Source organism: Schistocerca americana, chromosome 5, assembly GCF_021461395.2.
Source record: "Schistocerca americana isolate TAMUIC-IGC-003095 chromosome 5, iqSchAmer2.1, whole genome shotgun sequence".
Taxonomy (NCBI): Eukaryota; Metazoa; Arthropoda; class Insecta; order Orthoptera; family Acrididae; genus Schistocerca; species Schistocerca americana.
In genome coordinates, this window is record NC_060123.1 from 682,377,098 (window position 1) to 682,399,940 (window position 22,843).

Here is a 22,843-nt window from a genome sequence, read left to right on the forward strand (position 1 = left end):
CGAAGGAATCTGCAGGGTCACTAACAATGGTCGCAAGCTAACCTCTGATGAATCTTCTCTCAGGGATTGCTGGGCTACACGTCCCACCAAAAAAGCAAAGACATGTTTTTGATTAGCGGAGTGCTAAGTAATGTAGGCGAAAATGGAACATTGCAGAAAATCATGTGAAAGGTATACGAGCTTCGGCTGATTAACTGGCGTTTTCAAGACCTATGTAGTGGCAGATAATGAGTTTCTAACGGCAACTGTGATTCGTTGCCTGAGTGTAAAAGTAGAGGCTGCATGTCCAGGAGGGGCAGAGTATGACGTGAGCAAGGACTTCCCTCCGGAGACCGATCGAGAACACTCCCCTACGGCGATGGACTGAGAACAGATCCCTGTCCGGACTGACTGAAAACAGTTCCCTCTGGCGACCGAGCTAGAGACTTCACTGTCCGAGAAGCACAGTGTAGAATCTAGCAGTTAGATTTTGAGAAATGTTGCTTCGACACAGGGAGTTTCTCCATTACAAGCTCATCATTTTGTGTATTCGGGTGATGATTATTTATCTCTCTGCAGAGTCTGCCTCACACTGAAGTGTTCCTTTACAGGGGAATACTGGAATCGAATGTCTGTTCCTGGCTAGTGAGCAAACAGAAATCATGACCTGTGTTCTGTCTTGTACTGAGGTATTTTCAGCCAAAGGAGCTTGCGGACCGAATATTGCGATCACTGCACAGGCAGAGAATTGCAGGTACATCGTATACGTCATCTGCGCAGAGGCAAACGTCCCACCGAGCAGATCATCGGCGCGATACAACTGCTTCCCATACTTCAACACGTGGCATGCGCACTCCAGTTCGGCGGATTAATAAACACTCAGAAAAAATTTGTTGAGTTCAGTTCGCTTGTCCTGCATTTTCCGAAGGTGCAAGTCAGCCAGCTTTGTGTTCGCCTATTAACAGGGGGTGCGGTCTAAATAATGTCAAACGTGTTCTGCCAGTCTCGAAACTACATGTGGTGCAGAATGCGGCATTGTGTACTGCACGTTTATAGAATTTTTACACTTTGCATTTTTTAGAATAAATAATTTAAGATATCCACATTGTAATTCATTCTAGTACCATTCTGATAGGAATCCTGGTTTCATGTGCTAAACTCAAGTATAAACCACAACACTTATAAGGAAACTAGCGAAACGAGAAATTCTTCGCAACTGTTACCTCTACATGGGAATTGGACATACATCATGATGATCTTCTTCCCTCTCTCTCTTTCAATCTCCTCCTCTGCCCTGTCTTTGCTTATATCCTCCTCCTCTCCCCTCTCTTTGTCCATCAGCTTACCCATTTCTCTATGAGTATCTGTTCCTCGTCCTATCTCTTTCCACCTCCTCCTAACTCTTTTGTCTGTCCTTCTGCAGGTTCCCCTCTCTATGTCCATATCTCCCTCCCTCTGTCCTTTTCTCCCCTTCCGCTCGTGTATTGATATAGCCAATGAAACCTTGATTGGAAATTGAAGTCGCTTAAAAGAAATAGGTTAATCCGTTGGGAACATTTACACACAGGGTACGAGAGAGACCTCTCCTGTTGCTGGATGTGTGAGGACAGTAGCTTCAAAGACAGTATTTTGCAAACAGGTAGAAATACGAAGTTGTGCACGATTCAGATGCCAAAGCAGTATTCAAATCATAAGCCGATGAGCCGTAAATATAACTCTCCTGGTTTCTATTGAAACCGACTGAGAGGAAGAAAGCAAAACATTCCATAGTTATCAACACATATTTAAAATTATATATGAGGATATCGGATATATACGAAAGAAAAAAAATTGTCTAATGATTTAAAGACCTTGCTATCATGTATAAACCTGACAGTTAGAAAGAAAAAGAAACTGCACATTTTGACAGCGCAGAATTTTCTTTTTCACAGTCATAAGATTTTGTAGCATGTTGGTCAGAAAGTTTTCGAGATTTTAGCTAAAAACGTTTCCCTATTATACTCTAATAAACAATCTGACAGATGTAAACTATATATTTCTTAAAACACAATGTACAGGTTTACTGTTAAAACCGACTATGAGAAAGAAAATGCTGTTCTGTGAAACTGTGCATTAAAAATATTTCCAGCCTCATGTTTATATAGATATATGTAAAAATTTGAAAAATTGGTCATATATCCATGTATATAAAGGAATATGTTCCTGATGTCAGTCAGAATGTTTATTAGAATATGTTGTTATTAAAATCGCAAGTGAATCTGTCATGTACTTTTCGAGATTTCCTTTGTATTTATATTTATATACCTTATATATCGAAAATAAGTAACCTATGTCAGTCCAAACAGTTATCAGAATAAGGTATAAAAATTTGAAGTAATCTGTGACGAGCTCTTCGAGATATTTGGTACCAATGTTAAAGCTGATTTGTCTTTATATAATAGCTTGATTTTAAATATATATTTCTGTACCATATATAGTGAATAATATGTAGCCTATATATGTCTGAAGATTTATTTATATACATATATATATATTTTAAAAAGTAGCCTATGTCCATCTAAATGATAATTAGAATATAATGGAAAAATTTGAAGTAAATAGCTCAACTAATTTTGTAACACCTCTAAAAATTGACTTTTCTTTATACAGCAGTATAGGTATTTCGAATTACAATATGTATTATATGGACTATAATATATATTATTTTTTCAGTATGCCATATCTCCCATCTTTCTGAAATAAAATTAATAACAGTCATCATTTTGTAGAGTTTGTTCACCGCTATTAATTTAAAGTTATTGCCTTCATTAAAAAACCTTTTTTTGAGGACATTTTTTAATAGTCAATGAACAAAGAGACACCTATTGAAAGTCTGTTTAAGTAACATATACAGCTGGTACAGTTTTTTAGTTTCTTTACACAAGCATTGTCTATCTTGTGATTTCTGTCATAAACATCAATGCTAAGAGTTTATAAGCCGCCATTTACTGACAATCTAATTTTACTATTATGCACAAAATATGATTGAAACTGTTTACTTTCTTTAAGCAAGTGTTGTGTACTGTGCAAACAAACTGAATTAAATCTGTGTTGATCGTCAACGGTAAATACCATTTACTTTTATAATTTAATATATTAAACTTTTAATTCATCATTACATATGACGATTCCAACTTTATGTTGCACTTCTGTTACCTTCAGAACCATAAATCTACATTTTTCTATATAACGTGCTTGCTTTACAGTATTACGATGGTTTTATATACCATCAAATTCAATGCCACACCAATCAATGAACAAAATGTTTCGCAGTTCTATTCGGCTCCAATTTTATGTCAAAAACGATGATTTTACAACAGTTAATGAATACGTTATTTCCATTTTTTTGCCTTGAATGGTAATGGTTAACCTCAGTTCTGTTTCTGTCCAACATTAAGAAAGAAACAACGTTCAATTGCACCTCGCAGGACTTTTTAACTCTTTAAATCCATCTCGTCAGTAGCTTTTAAAAAATGCTATTATTGTCAATTTGATATCTTAACGCTAATCTAGCATTAATTAATGTTGTAACATTCGTGGTAACTCACTTTGGAGAATTTCTGCTAAATCCATTGAAACCTATTAAACGATGCTCATACCACGTATTAAGCTCTCTCTTTGAGAGACAACAGTTCTCAATAAAAATAGCCTTCGCTACGACCATTAACAAAGGATAAGGTCAAACGCTTTATTGGGCAAGACTGTATTTTAACAGAACCTGTTTTTTTACACACGGGCAGTTTTACACGGCTTTTTCATGAGTACGCTCATTCAGTGATATTTATATTTGTGCTGAAGACATATACAGCCAAAAAGTAAACGACGATCACATTATAACTACAAACATTCTTTTCAAAGAAGTTTCGTGAAATAAAAAAGTTTAAAAAACAAGATTAATCTGACAAAGACAATATCTACTTTTTTATGTTTTGCACTTAACCATATTGTACATTATGAAGGCGAGTTTTTACGGTATACTAATATTTGTTCTACTGTTCAAAATACAATTATTTCATTAATAAAAACTTGCATTTACTTATTTATCCAACAGCGTATTACCTATTGGCGACTGATCAGGATACAGTGCGAATTATTTGCGCAGGTCAAATACTTATTCGATACTTTCGAAAGAAGGTGCTGAACAAATTCATCCAGTACATTGTTTCTTACATTGTTTGGTTTAGCATTGCTGCGCGTACACACTGACGCTCACTCATTTCATGTGCTGTCAGCCAACGAAATTGTCTACGGCCTCGCTATGAGTTCTATCCGCCACGAGTCAAAGACGTACGAAAATCATCCATACGCAGATACTCTGCGAAACAGGGGGCTGTCCATCAGAACATTGGGGGGCAATAAGTGGCGCCTACCTTACTAATAAAGGGAAAGATATTATGCAGCTAAACTACCAAGTATCCTTGCACGACCGTAGTACCGTAGTACTCACTTGGTATGTACCGTAGGAAATTACCTCCGCTTTAACTACGGACGGTTCCGACTGCACCCCTTTCGGCTACACGTGATTGATTCACCTCTATGTGATCGTGGAGCGAAGGATGACTTCTACCACATCATTTTCGACTGTCCATTACGAATTACTGCGGTACTTGGTGTTACGTGGACAACACCTTCCTACCATAGTGCATCTACTATTTGAAGCGCAAGATGTGTCACTGTTTAAACACAAATAAACTGATGAGCCAGACAGTATGACCACCTACTTAATAACTAGTTGGGCCATCTTTGTAACACAATATATCACCGATTCTGTGTACCATCGATTCTACAGTTCGTTGGAAGTTTCGTGGATCTGCGTGGCACCAGGGGTCTAGGCACAAGTCGCATAACTCCCACAAATAACTGGCCGCCGGTTTGTGTACGCAGTGATGGCGCTGAATAGCGACCCAGTTGACAAGATTGGATTCACATTAGGCGAATTTGGCCATGACATTAACGTGATCTCACCATCATGCTACTCGCACCACAGCAGCACGATTCCAGCTTCGAGACGCCGGCAATTATACTGCTCAATGATGACATCGTCGTCAGGGAAGACATCAAGCACGAAGGGATGCAGGTGGTCCGCAACTGACCAGGTGCCTTCAGTTACTACCACAGGCCCTATGCATGTGCAGGAGAATGTCTGTCATAGCACAAGACTGCTCCCACCAGCCTGCGGTGCACGTTTCGAGCACACGTTAGCCTGGATAATGGCATTTATCTGTGATTCAGCCGACAAATCGGCACGTTTAGAGTGAATGATATTTAATTGAAACCCTCAGCTACCGACAGGTGCCGTTGATATACCTCGATTGGGACAGCTGAAAATGTGTGCCCCGACCGGGACTCGAACCCGGGATCTCCTACTTACATGGCAGACGCTCTATCCATCTGAGCCACCGAAGACACAGATCAATAGTGCAACTGCTGGGACTTATCCCTTGCACGCTTCCCGTGAGACCCACATTCTGCCATGCAAGCAGGAGGTCCTGGGTTCGAGTCCCGGTCGGGGCACACATTTTCAGCTGTCCCCGTCGAGGTATAACAACAACACCTCTCGGCAGCTGAGGGTTTCAATTAATTATCATTTATTCTAGAGAAGCTGCACCGTCATCAATGGTATCTGTTCTTTCGAGAACAGTTACTATCTTCATATACGTTTAGAGTGGTACACACTCCAGTCTCAATGATCACGAGCCTACTACAACGACAATTGACGATGTCGGTGGGCCAACATATGAACACACTGGGCCGTCTGCTGCGGAGCCACTTTTTGAACAGTGTGTGCCAGAAGTGTCACCGATAGCCATTTATCCTACTTTACAGAGCAGACAAGTCTCCATACCCCACGTTGTGTGAAGAGTCGTGGACGTCCGACCACTCAGCGCCTAATGGTAGTTTTACTGCCCTTCTATCACTTACCGAAGATGTTCACGACAGTAGTACGTTTCGAGATACTCGTTCACAGGCTCTGCGTAATAATAATCTGCCCTTTCTCAAAGTCGCTCATCTCAGTGGATTTCCTCGCTTTTAGCGCATATCTTGACACGTCGTGGAGTGAAAAGGGGAAGTATGTGTGTCAAGCGCCATTTGCATTGAGCGAATGGTGTCCTGTTGAGCAGGTCCTTGCCCCCGTTCAGAATTACATTTTATACACACGTGCTCATCTTAGGTTCGCTTTCGCAGTCCAGGCGTGTGGAATGTAGTTTGGAGAAGAAATAATCGAGCGGTTAACACATGCATTCACGTCCGCCTTCAGTGTTGTCTGTGTCTGAGCTGTCTGAGCTGCCGGCATTGATATAAGGGGCTGTAGGCGAGGTGCCGAGTCTCGTCAACAACCACTGACACTTGCTCTCTTTCAACAATGGTCCGTGCTACATTCAGACCATACTCTGTACCGGGAGCCCTACACACTATGATCCTTTGTGTCTCAAGCACCAGCGTACCCACTGCACGGTCACTGTCATGTTCCCAGCGTTTGCAGCAATAACGTCTATTTCTGAGCGATGGCTTTTTTCGTCCTGTGTCATATTTAACGATGTCATATCTATTCTTTGGGTGCACACGTAATTCATAGCTCGTGTGATACATTGTCTAGATCTGTATTCAAGAATGTCTCTGGTCATTACGTTAGAACTACTTAAACCTAACTAACCTAAGGACATCACACACATCCATGCCCGAGACAGGATTCGAACCTGCGACCGTAGCAGTCGCGTGGTTCCGGACTGAAGCGCCTAGAACCGCTCGGCCACCGTGGCTGGCTTCGGTTAACAAATGGCTCAAATGGCTCTGAGCACTATGGGACTTAACTGCTGAGGTCATCAGTCCCCCAGAACTTAGAACTACTTAAACCTAACTAACCTAAGGACATCACACACATGCACGCCCGAGGCGGGAATCGAACCTGCGACCGTACCAGTCGCGCGATTCCGGAATGAAGCACCTATAACCGATCGGCCACCGCTGCCGGCAAACATGGGACACACTATTTCGGAAATCGTTAGGGAAATCAGTATTCCGAGATCCACAGTCTGAAGAGCGTGCCGAGAATACCAAACTTTCCGAGAATACCAGACTTCAGGCATTGCCTCTCACCACAGACAACGCAGCGCCCAAAGGCCTTCACGCAATGACCATGAGCAGCGGCATTTGGGTAGAGTTTTTAGTACTAAGAGACAAGCAACGCTGCATCAAATAATCGCAGAAATCAATGTTCGACGTACGACGGACGCATCCGTCAGGACAGTGCGCGAAGTCTGACAGTGATAGGCTACGGCAGCAGACGAAAGGCGCAAACGCCTTTGCTAACAGCACGAGTCGACTGCAGCGCCTCTTCTATGCTCGTGACCACATCGGTTGGACCCTAGACGACTGGGAAAACTTGGCGTGGTCAGATGAGTTCCGTTTCCAAGTGGTGAGAGCGGATGGTAGAGTTCGAGTGTGGTGCAGAACCCACGAACCCACGTTGTCAACAAGGCAATATGCAAGCTGGTGGTGCCTCCATAATGATTTAGGCCGTGTTTGGGTGGAATTGACTGGCTTCTCTGGTCAAATTAACCGAACTTTGACTGGAAAAGATGTATGTTCGGCTACTTGAAGACCATTTGCACCATTCATAGATGTCATGTTCCCAAACAAAGGCGTATGTCACCGGGCCACAACTGTTCGCGATTCCTTTGAAGAACGTTCTGGACAATTCGAGCGAATGATTTGGCCACCCACATCGTCAATGCGCATTCCTCGAACATTTATGCGACATAATCGAGATGTCAGTTCGTGTACAGCATCCTGTACCGGTAATACTTTCGGAATTATGGACGGCTATAGAGCCAACACGGCTCAGTATTTCTACAGGGGACTTCCAACGACTTGCTGAGTTCATGCCACGTCGATCTGCTGCCCTACGCCGGGGAATAGGAGGCCCGACATGTTATTAGTAAGTGTCCCATCACTTTTGTCGACTCTCTGTATATTTGCATCATCATCCCATTAGCGCCCCACTGTTTTACTCAATTCCTGTAATTTACAGTATTTACGAACTCTCAGGACACAAGACTACCGTGCTGGATTTCAGTTTTGCCAGTGGACTGTTGACAGTATGCTGAAAATCCGCAGTTCTTTGAATAGGATAGGTTTTGCAGACAGTAGCATAATAAATGTAAGTAGACTGTTTAGGTTTTTATGTTGGTAACGCCACGTAGCGCTCTATATGAAACTCACTGACTGTGCTGTGTCAAGTCTGGGGCTGGTTTGCATTGTTGGAATATTCGCTATTGTAGTGTTGGGCAGTTGGATGTCAAGAGCGCGTAGCGTTGCGCAGTTGGAGGTGAGCCGCCAGCAGTGGTGGATGTGGGGAGAGAGATGGCAGAATTTTGAGAGCGGACGATCTGGACGTGTTTCCATTAGAAAGAGTAAATTTGTTGTACTTTATATCATGAACTAATGTATATGTTAACTTTTGAACATTATTAAGGTAAATACATTGTTTGTTCTCTATTAAAATCTTTCATTTGCTAACTATACCTATCAGTAGTTAGTGTCTTCAGCAGTTAGAATCTTTTCATTTAGATGGCAGTATTGACGCTCGCTCTATTGCAGTAGTTCGAGTATCGAAGATTTTTGTGAGGTAAGTGATTCGTGAAAGTTATAGGTTATTGTTAGTCAGGGCCATTCTTTTGTAGGGATAATTGAAAGTCAGATTGCGTTGCGCTAAAAATATTGTGTGTCAGTTTACTGTTGATCAGAATAAGTAAAGAGAGAAATGTCTGAGTACGTTCAGTTCTGCTCAGCTGTTTGAAAATGAAATAACGTAAGAGGTTTATCAGCACAGTCATTCATTAATTTTTCTAAGGGGACGTTTCATAAATTACGTTAGTAAGCAAGTGCGGGCACATGCAAATTCTAAAGCGTTTGCAGAAGCAAGGCAATAGGTTTGCTTTAGTAGGACAGGAATTGCAGACGAGTGACTCCTAAAGCCGTAACATTACCAGACTATTGAACAGGTGCTGTTTATCGGCAATTTGTGAGCGCAAAATATACGTACTATTCGTGAACGTTTATCCTTCCAGAAAGACAACAAATATAGTTTACGCCCGCTGTGGCTCCAATTTATCTTCTACTCTACTACCTAATACAAACGTTTAATGAGCATTGGAACGTCAAGGAGTTAGTATGTTAGTATGTCATTCTCTTATATTTATCGCTATGGAGAGTTGATGTTAGTCAAATGCCTTCAAAACGACAAATACGCCATTATCAACACCTCACTGAGTTCGAAGAAGGTCCTGTAATAGGGCTACGAGAAGCTGTATGTTCCTTCGCGGTACTGCAGAAAAAAGTGGCAGAATGGAGACATTGTACCTGAGTGCTGCCAGCGGTGGTCACAGGAAGGTACGGTCGCAAGAAGACTGGTCTTCGGACGGCCGCGTGGCACTACCGAGAGGGAAGATCATCGTGTTTGGCGTATGGCTCTGGCGTATCGTACTGCATCTGCATCATCAATCTAAGCAGCAGTTGACATCACAGTGAAACAACGAACTTTTGTACATCGGTTACATCAAGGGCAACTCCGAGCCAGACGCCATGTAACATGCATTCAACTGACCCAAGCCACCGCCATTTGAGGTTTTAGCGGTGTCAACCGAGAGCTCATTGCAGGAAGGTTGGATGCCTGTTGCGTTTTCTGATCAAATGTGGTTCTGACTCGGTGCCAGTGATGTCCGTGCGTTGGTTACAAGGATCCAGGTGAGCGCCTGCAACCAATTTGTCTGTGGCCTAGACCCATGGAACCAACACCGGGAGTCACGGTCTTGGGTGCGATCTCGTATAAGAGCAAGAGTCTCTCGTGGTTACGCCACGCGGCTGATTGCAAATTTGTGCGTCAGTCTGGTGATTCGGCGTGTTGTTTGCCATTCATGAAAAGCATTCCAGGGAGTGTTTTCCAACAAGATAAAGCTCGATCGCAGACAGCTGTTGTAACCCAACATGCTCTACAGAGTGTCAACATGCCCTGGCCTGCTCGGTCACCAGACCTGTCTCCAATCGAGCACAAGTGCATCATCTTCGGACGTCAACTGCATCGTCACCCGCAACCAGTGTTAACCGTCCCTCTATTGGCCGACCAAGTGCAAAAGGCATGGAACTCCATCCAGCACCTGTACAACACCATGCATGCTCGTTTGCTTGCTTGCATTCAACATTCTCGTGGTTGCACTGCTTTTTAATGTACCAGAATTTCACATTTGCAATCATTTATCTCACACTTACATTATTCTATGATCTTGCAATGTTAATCGACTTAAATACGTTACTTAGACATATGTATTCCAGAAATTTCCTTAAGCCACATGAATTATTTTTTGGTATTGCAATTTTTCCGTCAGTGTAAATTAAAGTGTTAAGAAGTCTTTCTCTCTAAGTATTTCTCTGGAATTAAGCGGGCGATAAACAACTCAGAGAAGAATTGAATAAAACCTTTTCAAATTGGCGCTACATAAAGAACTTTGAGAATCAGATGGGTATGTCAGACAACCGTTGAAGAGTACTGGACTCAATTAGGGAGAACAGATCTTCACTTCGTAATTTGGCTAAATGATGCGAACAGGTTATAGGAGACTCCTGACACATCTTGGAACAGTCAGTTTCATAATGGAGGGCAGTGTGTGAAACAAAAACTGTAGTGGGAGACCGTGGATTGAATACCCTGCTGTAAGTGGATGTACTTAGTGGAGAAACAAAAGCTGTGTTAGAGAAGGCAAATTGGAAGACAGATTTGATTCCAGGACTCCTGTAGAGAGAATCGCTTACAAGACGCTACTGTGACCAATTCTGGGGTACTGCTTCAGTGTTTGGAATACTATTCAAGTAGGAAAGATAGCAGAGATCAAACTATTCACAGATGCGTTACTAGGATCTGTAACAGGTCAGTATAATCCGTACGAAGGTTTAATAGAAATGCTAGGAGATCTTAAATGGAGATTCTTAGAACAATGGCGACATTTTCTCGATAAATCCTGTTAGATAAATCTAGAGAAGCTGTATTCTGCTGTCATCATTTATTCCGCGCAGGTATTATTATAAGAAGAAACGCGAGATCCCTCCGCGAACAGAGGCAGACATTTTTTCCTCGTTCAAGGATCGAATCGGATAGGACAGAAAATCGATAATACTGGAACAAAGTACCCTCCGACACACACTACACAATGGAGGCACACAACATACATATATCTAGAACGGTAAGCTTTCGCGCTACCGTGCCCATGTCCGCGACAACATTTTGCAACCGGAACCCGCTGATGAGTAATTTTACACATACAGCGAGTTAAGATTACGTCGAACCGTCTTTGTGGACGCAGTAAATTCAATAGCGGTTAGTATATTTACATTGTGCCTTGTTGTTGTCTCACTGTTACAAAAACTAATTAAGAGATTTTTCGTAATTGTTTCTGATAATTGTGGTTCCAAATGTAAATACTGTCCTCCTTGAACTGCTTGTCATGGTTAACCAGTTACGCCCCTCAACTGGGGGCGTTGTATCGTTGATTATGATCGGTCGGCTACGCATTCTGTTAGTTACAATCCAATCAAATGTATCTCAAGATCATAGTACATGATTTCAAAGTGTATCTAAGAAATTTCAGCGCTAATTTATGGTCACTTGTACTTTTAAGAGAACTGAGAAATTATAATGTGTAGTAAGGCTCTGAATACAGAATAAACACCATAAATAAATATTTACGTCTAATTTGGCAAGCAACATCAGTTTTGCAGTAACGATATCAATCACTAAATAAGCAATTTGCATTTCATTAAGTACTTAATTTATTGTTCTGCGTTTCAAGAGCCACCTCATAATCGGGTGAGTATTGCTATAGTATTAACACAAATCATTATAAAAGGATGTTCTGTGTAAATGTATGGATGTTTTGCGACTGACAGTATCATCAAGGAAACTAATTTTTTATGTTGCAATCAATGTACGTGTCACATAGCAACGAATATTCAAAGTGACGGCGGCTTTGCTCAGATTTGCAACATCATCATGTATCTCACACAGCACGATTGCTTTAATCCAGATTTTTCTAGCTCTCAAGGAAACGTATTTGGGACGCGTTTTAGTTTCTGTATCTGCTTTATCTGCAGCGATAATCGTGCATCCGACAAGCGTACTCGCTGCGTGCTAAAAACGAGCTTTACGTCAGTGGAATGTCCGATAAATTATATAAAGTAAGAGCAGAAGTAAACGTGAAAACGGACAAGAGCCCACGTTCTAGATCTTTCATGTGCTGGAGGGAGTCAAAATAGGCCTACATGCTGGTAGGTAGTCAATGGGAACTACACAGAAAGGACGATGTCAGTTGCCTCGCCTTTATCAAAATCATTAGAGGCGAAACATTAACTCATATGGATTGGGGTGTGGGAAGAAGTGCCCTCGGAATTGTAGAGGAAAGGAAGGTGAAACCCGCCCGGAAAAGTTGCTACCAACTTGGTTTCCACTGCCTTGAACCAAATGCAATGAGCGAAGTTTGTTTTTGTACACATTCTATGACATATTCTCACCTTATCTTTCTCGGAGTTTCGATTTAGGGATTACCAAAGGAGGTCATTAGCTCACTGCCTGCCAGTGACACCCGTTGTTACCTTTTGCGCAAGCCTCACAGCAAGTGCGTATTTCTTCTTGTTCTTAATTTTTTACTGCTTATTCGGCAGAGTTTGTTTCATATTACTAGTTTTTAAGGTTGGTTACAAGACAATACTACCTTCCAGTAAGTTACGTAAATATGTTGCATGACATCAGTTTTTAGGCCGGCAGACGCCGTTAATTGAATTTTGAAATTAACAAACCACTTAAAAAGAAAACTTTAAATATTTTTGGTGCCGCACGTAGTCTACAACAACATTTTTTTTTTTTTAGTGTAATGATGTCACACATCACAAATCGTGAAGCTTCGTATGCAGGAGGCAGAAATGGGACTAAGAGCTTCTAGGGCAATCTGAAATCTCTTAGCAAATTTATAAAAAAAAGTACTGAATTAATTTTCATCTATTACGTTGTTTTTTAACAAACACAAATTTAAAGAATTTAGTGCGAACCTCGATATTCCACTTCACTTTAAAAAAATTACCGGGTACAGGGATGTCGCATCTCACCAACAAGTTAATATCGAGTTTCATTCTTGATAATCATATGCTAGGATCACAACGAGTCTATTTAGTAAGTCCGCATCTACATCAACAGACATATTCTGCAGTGCAGAGGGACTTAGAGTCTGTATGACGATGTAATTCTAATTTGGAATAACTGCTGCTGTAGTCGAATAACTGCTGCTGTAGTCATACAACACAAGGTTTTTTTTCGTTTTGTGAAGTGTATAATTTTATATTTCTGTACAGAGCACAAACTCGTCCTATACAAGTAGATAGCGATAAATGATATTTTAAGTTTTTTATTTCTACAATTAAGCAATACAATTATCGAAAAAAATGCCCAAAAGTTCACAGTTTTTTAGCTTCTTGAATATTTGATTGTCAGATCAGCCTTTAGCTGCTTCTGTCCAGTTCCCTTATTCCATAGAAGCGATTTTTCAACATCGCTCACATGTTGTCCAGCACTTCCATCATCGTAGCTCATACACACCGTACGTGGAAGTTTATTGTGTTTAAAGTAGCGAAAATGTACGAGAAGCAAACGATATTTAGGAGCTAGGTGCCGTCATGTAAACGGCGCTACAGACAGAAATTTTTCCTCAGAAACAGTGAACACATTCTAACTCGCTAAAAGGAAATATGTTCACATTTTGTTTCTAGATTACCAGTGATCTTTGAAATTCGGTAATGTTTGTTCAAGCGAGCTCTTCATGTATCAACAGAGAAGTTCGAACGATCTCGAATTTGAAGCGAAACTCTGACTAAACTTTAAAACTCTCTCTCTCTCTCTCTCTCTCTCTCTCTCTCTCTCTCTCTCTCTCTCCCTCCCTCTTTTGTTCTCTCGCTCTCTGTAAGTGTGTGTGTGTGTGTGTGTGTGTGTGTGTGTGTGTGTGTGTGCCGCGCGCGCGCGCGCGCGCTTTCGTGTGTGCGTGTTTCGTGTTAAGTATGTTAGGTACCATTTCATAAAGAAGTCCTGCGTGAAGGAAAATGTGTAAAAGAAAGAATGAAGATTACAGTTAAGCGTACCATCGACAAGGAGGCCATCAGAGACGGAACACAAGCTCGGCTTAGTGAAAGATACGGAAGGAAATCAACGAGGACCTTTGAAAGGAACCATCCAGGCATTTGGCTTAATTTGATTAGGGAAATTATGAAAAAGGTAAATATTCACAGATTAATCAGTGTGGAGTTCATAAGCCACGAATATTAGTTATGAAATTACATTTCATTGTCAATTCAAAATAAAAAAAGTTGGCAATCTCCTTTTGTGTGGCAGAATGTTACGGAGCGTGGTGTTATGCGTACACACGGACTTGCCGATTGGGAGCCCTGAGGCTTCATTTGAGTTACGTAAGCAGTGACTGTCAGAGGTTCATTTTTTCTATGTTGCTATTTTCGTCAGTCCTGTGCTTACCTCTTCACCTCAGAGCAGCACTTGCACCTACGTCCTCAACTGTTTACTGGGTGTATCTTACAGCCTCTGTCTTACCCTACAGTTTTCATCCTCTACAGTTCCCTCAGGCACCATGGGGTTGTTCCTCGACGTCCTGAGACAGTGCTATCATCCTGTCGATGACAATGTTCCCTTGACGTACTCCTCCACACCGGTTCTGCGTAGAACCTCCTCATTTCTTATGTTAATAGTTCCCTTAATTATAAACAATCTTCCGTAGCACTACATCTCAAACGATTCGTTTCTATTTTTTTCTAGTTATCACACAATCCGCGATTCTCTCCCAAATAGTACTTACACCGCATGTATATTCTCAGATATTTCTTGTTTAAACAACTCCCAGTGAATTCTTTGTTTACCAGTCTAGTGAAATTTTTTAAGTGCTGCTTGCTTCGTCCGTCACATGGTGTTTCGCTTCCAGGCACCAGAAACCATTCGTGGTCCCCAACTTTCGTGTCAACTTTATCGCTAATCGTATTTCTGCTTGTCCACGTTCCCTGAGTCTTTCTTCTGTTTGCCGGCCGTTGTGGCCGAGCGGTTCTAGGCGCTTCAGTCCGCAACCGCACGACAGCTACGGTCTCAGGTTCGAATCCTGCCTCGGTCATTGATGTGTGTGATGTCCTTAGGTTAGTTAGGTTTAAGTAGTTCTAAGTTCTAGGGGACTGATGACCTCAGATATTAAGTCCCATAGTGCTCTGAGCCATTTGAACCATTTTTAGTTACACTGTTGAAAGATGACAACGCCGTCGGGGAAAACATCAAGCATGAATGGATCTTATAGGTGATTCGCAACTGTTAGCTTATCTTTGATTAATACCACATGTCTCATGCAAGCGCAGGAGAATGTTTCCAATAGCATAATACTGTAGCCACCAGGCTGCGTCCGTGGCGGGCTCCACGTTTCGAGCAGCCATTCATTTCGATGGCGGCTTTGGTGGAGACGACCATCGACCTAGTGTTACAAAAATATTATCCTAGTGTAGCAAAAATGTTATTCACCCGAAGTGCCAACACATTTCCTTTGATCGAAAGAAGAATCCCGATGGTCCCGTGGCCCCTGCAGTCGTTATTGACGATATCGTTGAATCAATTTGTAAACGCGTAAGGGTGGTCTGCTGCGGAGCTCCATGTTCAACAATGTACGATGAACGGTGTGCTCCTAAACACCTGTGGGTGCTCCAGCAATGTGCTCTTTTGGCAGAGGTGCCACAGAGATCTATCATACTTCACAGAGCAGACAAGCCTCCGAACCCCACGTTCAGTGCAGAGTCGTGAACGCCCTAGCATTTAGCACATAGCAATAGTTTCAGTGTCCTTCTTCCTTCTTCCATGGATGCTCACGACAGTAGCACGTGGACATTCGACCAGCTTCGCCGTTTACGAGATACTCGTTCATAGGCTTTCTGCAATAATAATCAGTCGTTTGACAAAGTAGGTTATCTCCGTGGATTTCCCCATTTGCAGACCATACCTTCGCTTGGGTGATCCCCATCCGTCACTGTTGCGATTACACACTTTGCATTACGCTCCACGTGCCGACAACGTCATCAGTCTGCACCCAGCCTCACTGTGGGCAGTGGTCATAATGTTTTGGCTAATCAGTGTATCTATTAGTGCTCCTCATCGTGCCTCCTCTTTAGGGCTTAAGGTGGTCGAACTTCTCACAAAAAGATTTGTAAGCAATATGGGAGGACGGATAATGTACAATATGTAAAAGAACCGTGAAGGAAAAATAAGGACTGAAGACCGAAAACGGATTGCTCCAATTAGAAAGGGTATACGACAGGAATATAATCCTTCGCCCGTACTGCTCAGTCAGTACATTGAAGACTCCATAACAGAAAGGTTGAAGAATGGACAAACGAACAATGAAAATCGATTCAACATTTGTAGAATGGTTAGAAAGGACACAACCACATTGGTATGGTCGAATGTCACATATGGACGGTAAGAGAATATCCCACGAAGAGCGAGTATGGCGTCCTGCATCGATGTGGAAAAGAGGCAGACATTCCTAGGAACGCAATAGTTACAGAGGAGAAGCAGGAAAGACAGCTAACTGGAGATGCTTAGGTAGGCGACAAACGATGCCAATGTGGTTCTCCTACTGGACGTGTCCTTACGTGGCGAGATTTGAGAGCGCGTAATGCACTCAGCAACATTGTCGAGCATCATCGTTTTGATGATCCAAGTGTTATGGCGTGGCTAGGGACGATGTTACATGGGTGCACTGACTTCCGCCGGCCAGAGTGGACGAGCGGTTCTAAGCGCTTCAGTCTGGAACCACGACCGCTACGGTCGCAGGTTCGAATCCTGCTTCCGGCATGGATGTGTGTGCTGTTCTTAGGTTAGTTAGGTTTAAGTACTTCTAAGTTCTAGGGGACTGATGACCTAAGATGTTAAGTCCCGTAGTGATCAGAGCCATTTGAAGCATTTTTGCACTGACTTCCAAATCTTTTGAACACGGCTCACTCAGCGCTCAGTGTGATTGTGATATTATATTCTCCTTCCCCACTTGTCTATTTTCAGGGGTGCATTCAACCCGGTCTCAATTTTTATGGATGACGATGAGCCATCGCACCGAACAGCGCAGGAGAGCATCTCTTGGAACGAGAGGATGTTTGGTGAGTGGACTGGCCTGCTCGTTTCCCGCGACCTGAATCCGAACGAGCGCGTGTGGTATGCTTTGGGGAGACGTACAGCCACACGGAAATATGCACCGATGGCAATCTAGCTGTTGTCAAGGGCGCTGGTGGAGTAATGGAACGCTGTACCACGTGAGCCCCTCACTAACCGTGTGGTCAGCATGGGAGCACGATTCAGAGCATGCACTGCAGTCCCTGGGCTCTTTTAACAACCACGACACTTGTAATGCGGCGACAAATATTTTTAAGTTCATTGGAGAATTCATTTACCTTTATACGTAAGTCATAGACAAATTAGGGTAGGATAACGACACAATAACATTTCAGTGTTAATAATCTGAGCACATGATTTTAAGATGATGCTTAGCAGCACGCCGCTACTGTAGTTTGCGATAGACTGCAGTGCCGCAATGAGAACTCCGGTCGTAAAGCGGAATTTATAACAACAAAACCAAAATCCCACCACATTCCCAACTGTTATCTGAGCTGTGGTACACTCGCCAAATACACTCAGGATTCACATGCAAGTCTCTTTATTACCACTAAAGTCCGTTTAATCTCAGTAATCCGCGTCTTCGTACGTGTTTTCCTTAAAAATCTAGCGGTTTTGTCAGGGTCTAGCGCGAAACATAACCTTTATTGTACACATGGTAACTGCACGCTAAAAGGCGGTTACATCATTATAGACGTCACAATACATTGATATATTCTGTAATCACAATATCTTACGTTTCTCAGAGAAGACAAGGGGTGCAGGAAAAAGGAATTACGAAAAACCGCCGACGGCAAACATTTCCAGTGCTTCTTCTTTAGAATGTTAGAAGGAAGTACATTCTATAAATTTCTACCTTTAAGAGAAGTTTAAATACATGAATTAATCATACTTATACTGAAGAAAACATGTGCTTTTATCTACAAATATCTGATTACCAGACGTTGCTTGTTTACTTATTTATTCCAACTTCCCTCGAAAGGAAAAAGAAATCAAATATATATTGCATTTGAAACCAAAAATCAACTAGAAAACTACACCTCTTCATTACGATATATTTCTAAGGAGATACAGGGATATCAAAATGAGTTATCGTATGTTTATTGGTTCTATGGAGTTCTGTTACTTTGTATAGTAATATCACCCGTCCCACAAGGCTCAGTAGTAGGTCCTATATTCATACCATTGTTTACAAACGGTTTGTCATCAGTTTTGTCCTATTGCAAGTACCACATGCACGCTGATGACCTCTACTGTACCTGAAATACCTATCGATCACCTTAATACCGACATGTGTGCACCATGAATATGGGTGCACGATACAGGCTTAAAGCTCAACCCATCCAAAACCTGGCCGGTACCCGTCGGTCATTCTAGGCTCATTAGCCCGAATTATCGGGAATCCCTATCACCTTTAACCGTTATTGGGGAAAATATGAACTCCTCTTCTTCAGCATAGAGTGTAGCAGTAAAACAGATGAAAATCTGTACTGGACTGAGCAGGTAACTGCAGTGTGTAAGAAAGAATCAGCATCTCTCCATGTTCTACAAAAACGTAAAAACCTTATCTCTCTTCACCTGGAGAAGAGACCTGTACAAACATTTAACAATGCAATCATTGATTACAGCGATGTTATCCTGCAAAGCATTTCTCAGGAAGGCTCATGGCGCTAGAAGCTGGTTATTAAGGCTTTTGTTCGTTAGATCTGTGATGTTCTAGCCTTTGATCATATTTCACCATCATATGCTCTCCTACCAGCATGTAGACAAGCGCAGAGGTTTCTTCTCTACCGTCTTATCAATGTGTACTGTCCCCCATATCCCTTCTCGATCTTAACGCTCTTGTCTGGAACACATTACAGAAACACTCGTTCCCATGAGAGCAACATCGTTTCTTTCCCACTCCACCGTCCAACCACTTTTTTCGAAGTCCACCTCAGTAACAGGGACCCGACTCTGGAATTATCTCCTGTAGCATGTTAGAGAACTGAATAACATATCCAGCTTCAGAACACAGTTAATGACATATCCGCAAAAGTGACAGTAACGATTAACGTCGTCCCCGTACGCATTCGTTATCCTGTACATCCGTCTTCCCAACCCGGTTTTCCTCATTAACCTGTGTTCTTAGCCGATGCAGCATCTTTAAATTTCCTTCCGTCAGAACCCATTATATCAGAATGCATTTAATTTGTACACCTAAAGCCGCTCGGGATTAGCCGAGCGGTCTTAGGCGCTGCAGTCATGGACTTTGGGGCTGGTCCCGGCGGAGGTTCGAGTCCTCCCTCGGGCATGGGTGTGTGTGTTCGTCCTTAGGATAATTTAGGTTAAGTAGTGTGTAAGCTTAGGGACTGATGACCTTAGCGGTGAAGTCCCATAAGATGTCACACACATTTGAACATTTTTGTACACCTATAAATTCTTTTTATGTTTGACACTATCATTACTGCTATTATTGCACTTATTATTATTATTATTATCATTATTATTATTAGCGACAGTAGCAGCAGTAGTACAAGTACTGGCAGTGTTGATTTTATTAGTTCATAGTCAGTATTACTTTCTCACATTATCACTATAAACACTTTAATCATTTTAATACTATTTGTCATACTAAAATTGTTATTTCTTAGGTAACTATGACGTAAACACGGTACTCTATGCGCGAAACCCTAGTATGATGTAGGAGTGTGCCTAATGGTACTAATCAGATCAGGTTCAATACATAAATAAATGAATGTAGAGTATCCAAAACGTTTTGTAGAATTATATTAGTTCCATTCGACTAAGAATGATGATCTGAAATTACACCGAAATTCCAGTTAAACACTACAGTTGCCTTGTAGCGCCATTCTAGTATCCAGACACAAGAAGAGAATAGAAGCTGGTTGTGATTAATGGTGCAGATTAAAAGGGTATATCGGATACGTAATGAAGACGTACAGTATCTAAATGGGGAGAAAAGAAGTTTATACCTTAACTTGACTAAAACAAGACGTCTGTTGAATTGACAGATCCTGCTGCATCGATGAATCGTCACTTTGTTCAAAAATGGCTCTAAGCACTATGGGACCTAACATCTATGGTCATCAGTCCCCTAGAACTTAGAACTTCTTAAACCTAACTAACCTAAGGACATCACACAACACCCAGTGGTCACGAGGCAGAGAAAATCCCTGACCCTCGCCGGGAATCGAACCCGGGAACCCGGGTGCGGGAAGCGAGAACGCTACCGCACGACCACGAGCTGCGGACAATTGTCACTTTCTAATGGAGACGGTATCTGGATATAAATTCTAGAGGGAGCGCTAGACTTAACTACGCAAAGCAGTAGTTATGGAGACAAGAAGAGTCTTCAACATGACAGATTACGTGGAGCCTGCACCAAACTAGTTATCAGACTGAGTACTACAACTACAGTCGTCATTCTTACTTTTGCTCTACTGGCCCCACAAAATGCAGTCTGTTTTTGGCCTCGCGCAGTAGCCTCCTCGACAGCATTTTGTCCCGACATCTTCTTCCCTTGCTCCATGTGTCTGAAGACCCATGGCTATCTGGTCTCTCTATCTTATTTTCGGTGTGCGTATAGGTCTTCACCGGTCGCATTCCTTCTCTGACACTTCTCTCAATCTTGATCCCTCCTTGTATAGACGTGCCGGCCCATCTCAGCCTCCTCTTCTTGGCTTCCACAACAGAATCTGGTTTATTATACACCTCCCTTATACACTTCCCCTAGCTTTTTCTTCTTCACCATTCTCCTTTCCGTCAAACTGGCCCAAATATCTTCCGTAGGATTTTATTCTCGAAAACCTTCATTCTTCTCTCCGTAGTCTTACCTAGTGTCCACATTTCTGCCCCATGTAGTAATACTGGTCTGATTATAGTTTTATATATCCTTATTCTGGTTCCTCTTGACAAAAATTTGGATCATAGTAGTATGCTGAATGAATACAATTCTCTGCATGTCGCTTTTAGCCTCGCCGCTGTTCATTGTTACTCATAATTTCTGTTACTTACTCCAAGCGCTAGATATTTAGACTCCATTCTTCTTCAAACACATGGTCGTTACTCGCCTTTTTTCTTGTCATTTCTTTCTAGCCTCATGAATTATGTTTTCTCATCATTTACCTCTAATCCAGCTCCCTTTGCTTTTTGAAATAGCTTTCTTGCAGTATTTTCAGGTCGTCAAAATTTTCAGTGATTAATATTACATCATCCGCAAAGACCAGTACACTCAGTTTTATTCTTAGGCTAATTCCTTTCTCCACTTCACTTGTTGCATCTAGTGCTTCCTATATTATTACAATGGACAAGAGTGGTAATATTCTATCTCCGTTTTTGCGTCAAAAGCCATGGAGCACTCTTCATTTATTTTCACTATCCCTTTTGAGCCATTTACTGTAACTTTTTCAAGATTTGTAACTTTTTTGGTACACCAAACTTCTCCATTTTCTCCCACAACTTTTCTCTGCTTATGCTCTCGTAGGCTTTCTTAAAACCAACAAACAGTATTGTCATTACACATGAAATGTATTCGCAACTGCGAATACGAACAACCATCAGGTGTTTAATGGAATTACAACAGCGAAGATTTGTGCCAGGCCGGGACTGGAATCTGTATTTCCCAATTTACGCAAGCAGTCGCTTTAACCGGGTTCACTGCCCGTGGACGACTTACGCCCACACTTTAACTTCCGTATGTCGTCATTCATGCGTAACAACCTGCATTCGTACATATTATGTAATTCCCGTACAGGGCCAGGACATTTTAACTGAAAGTCTCTGCCAGGTATCGGCGGATAAGTCGAACATTGTAGCGCATGTGCGAAAGAACAGGCACTGCGACATGCATGCATACAGGTCTGATGGAAAATTGCATCCTACCTCTTAACAACACAGACACTGCAATATTGCATATCGTATTAATGCCATTGTTTTATTGTATTCTCAGTATTTTGATGTGGCTTCTTTCGGTACAAGTACCTGATCAGTAGTGGATGGACTCTTCATAATTCCCTCTTGATTCTCATCTATTATCTCTTTTAAACATGGTTCTAATCTTTTCTGGACAATCTTAGAGAACACTCAGTAGGCTGTGCTATTTATTGAGATGCGTTTATAATTCCTTCGTCCTTGCACATCGCCCTTTTTATGAGTTGGTGCTATGACCGCTTATTTCCACGCAGATGGTATTCCTTCTTCACTCTAATTCTGGTCACGAGCTTGTGTGATTGTTTCGCAATCGTATCTGCTTCTTCGTAAGTAGTTTAGCTGTTGTTGCATCTCGTCTTGGAACTTTGTTGCTGTTTGCTATTTAGATTGCGATAATTAATCAATAATCTCAGAGATGATATTCCAGTCAACATAATCAAAAGCTTCCATTAAACCTACAAATTCTCTAAACGTTAGTTTGCCGTTCTTTATCTTTTAAGATAAGTCCTAGTGCCAGTATCAACACGCTTGTTCCCAGATTTCTCCAAAACCCTGCTCCTAGGTCTGCCTCTACCAGTTGTTCATTCTTCTGTAAATAACCTGTGTTTTTATGTAACAACCATAGCTTTCTGAAATGATGGTTCGATAATAATC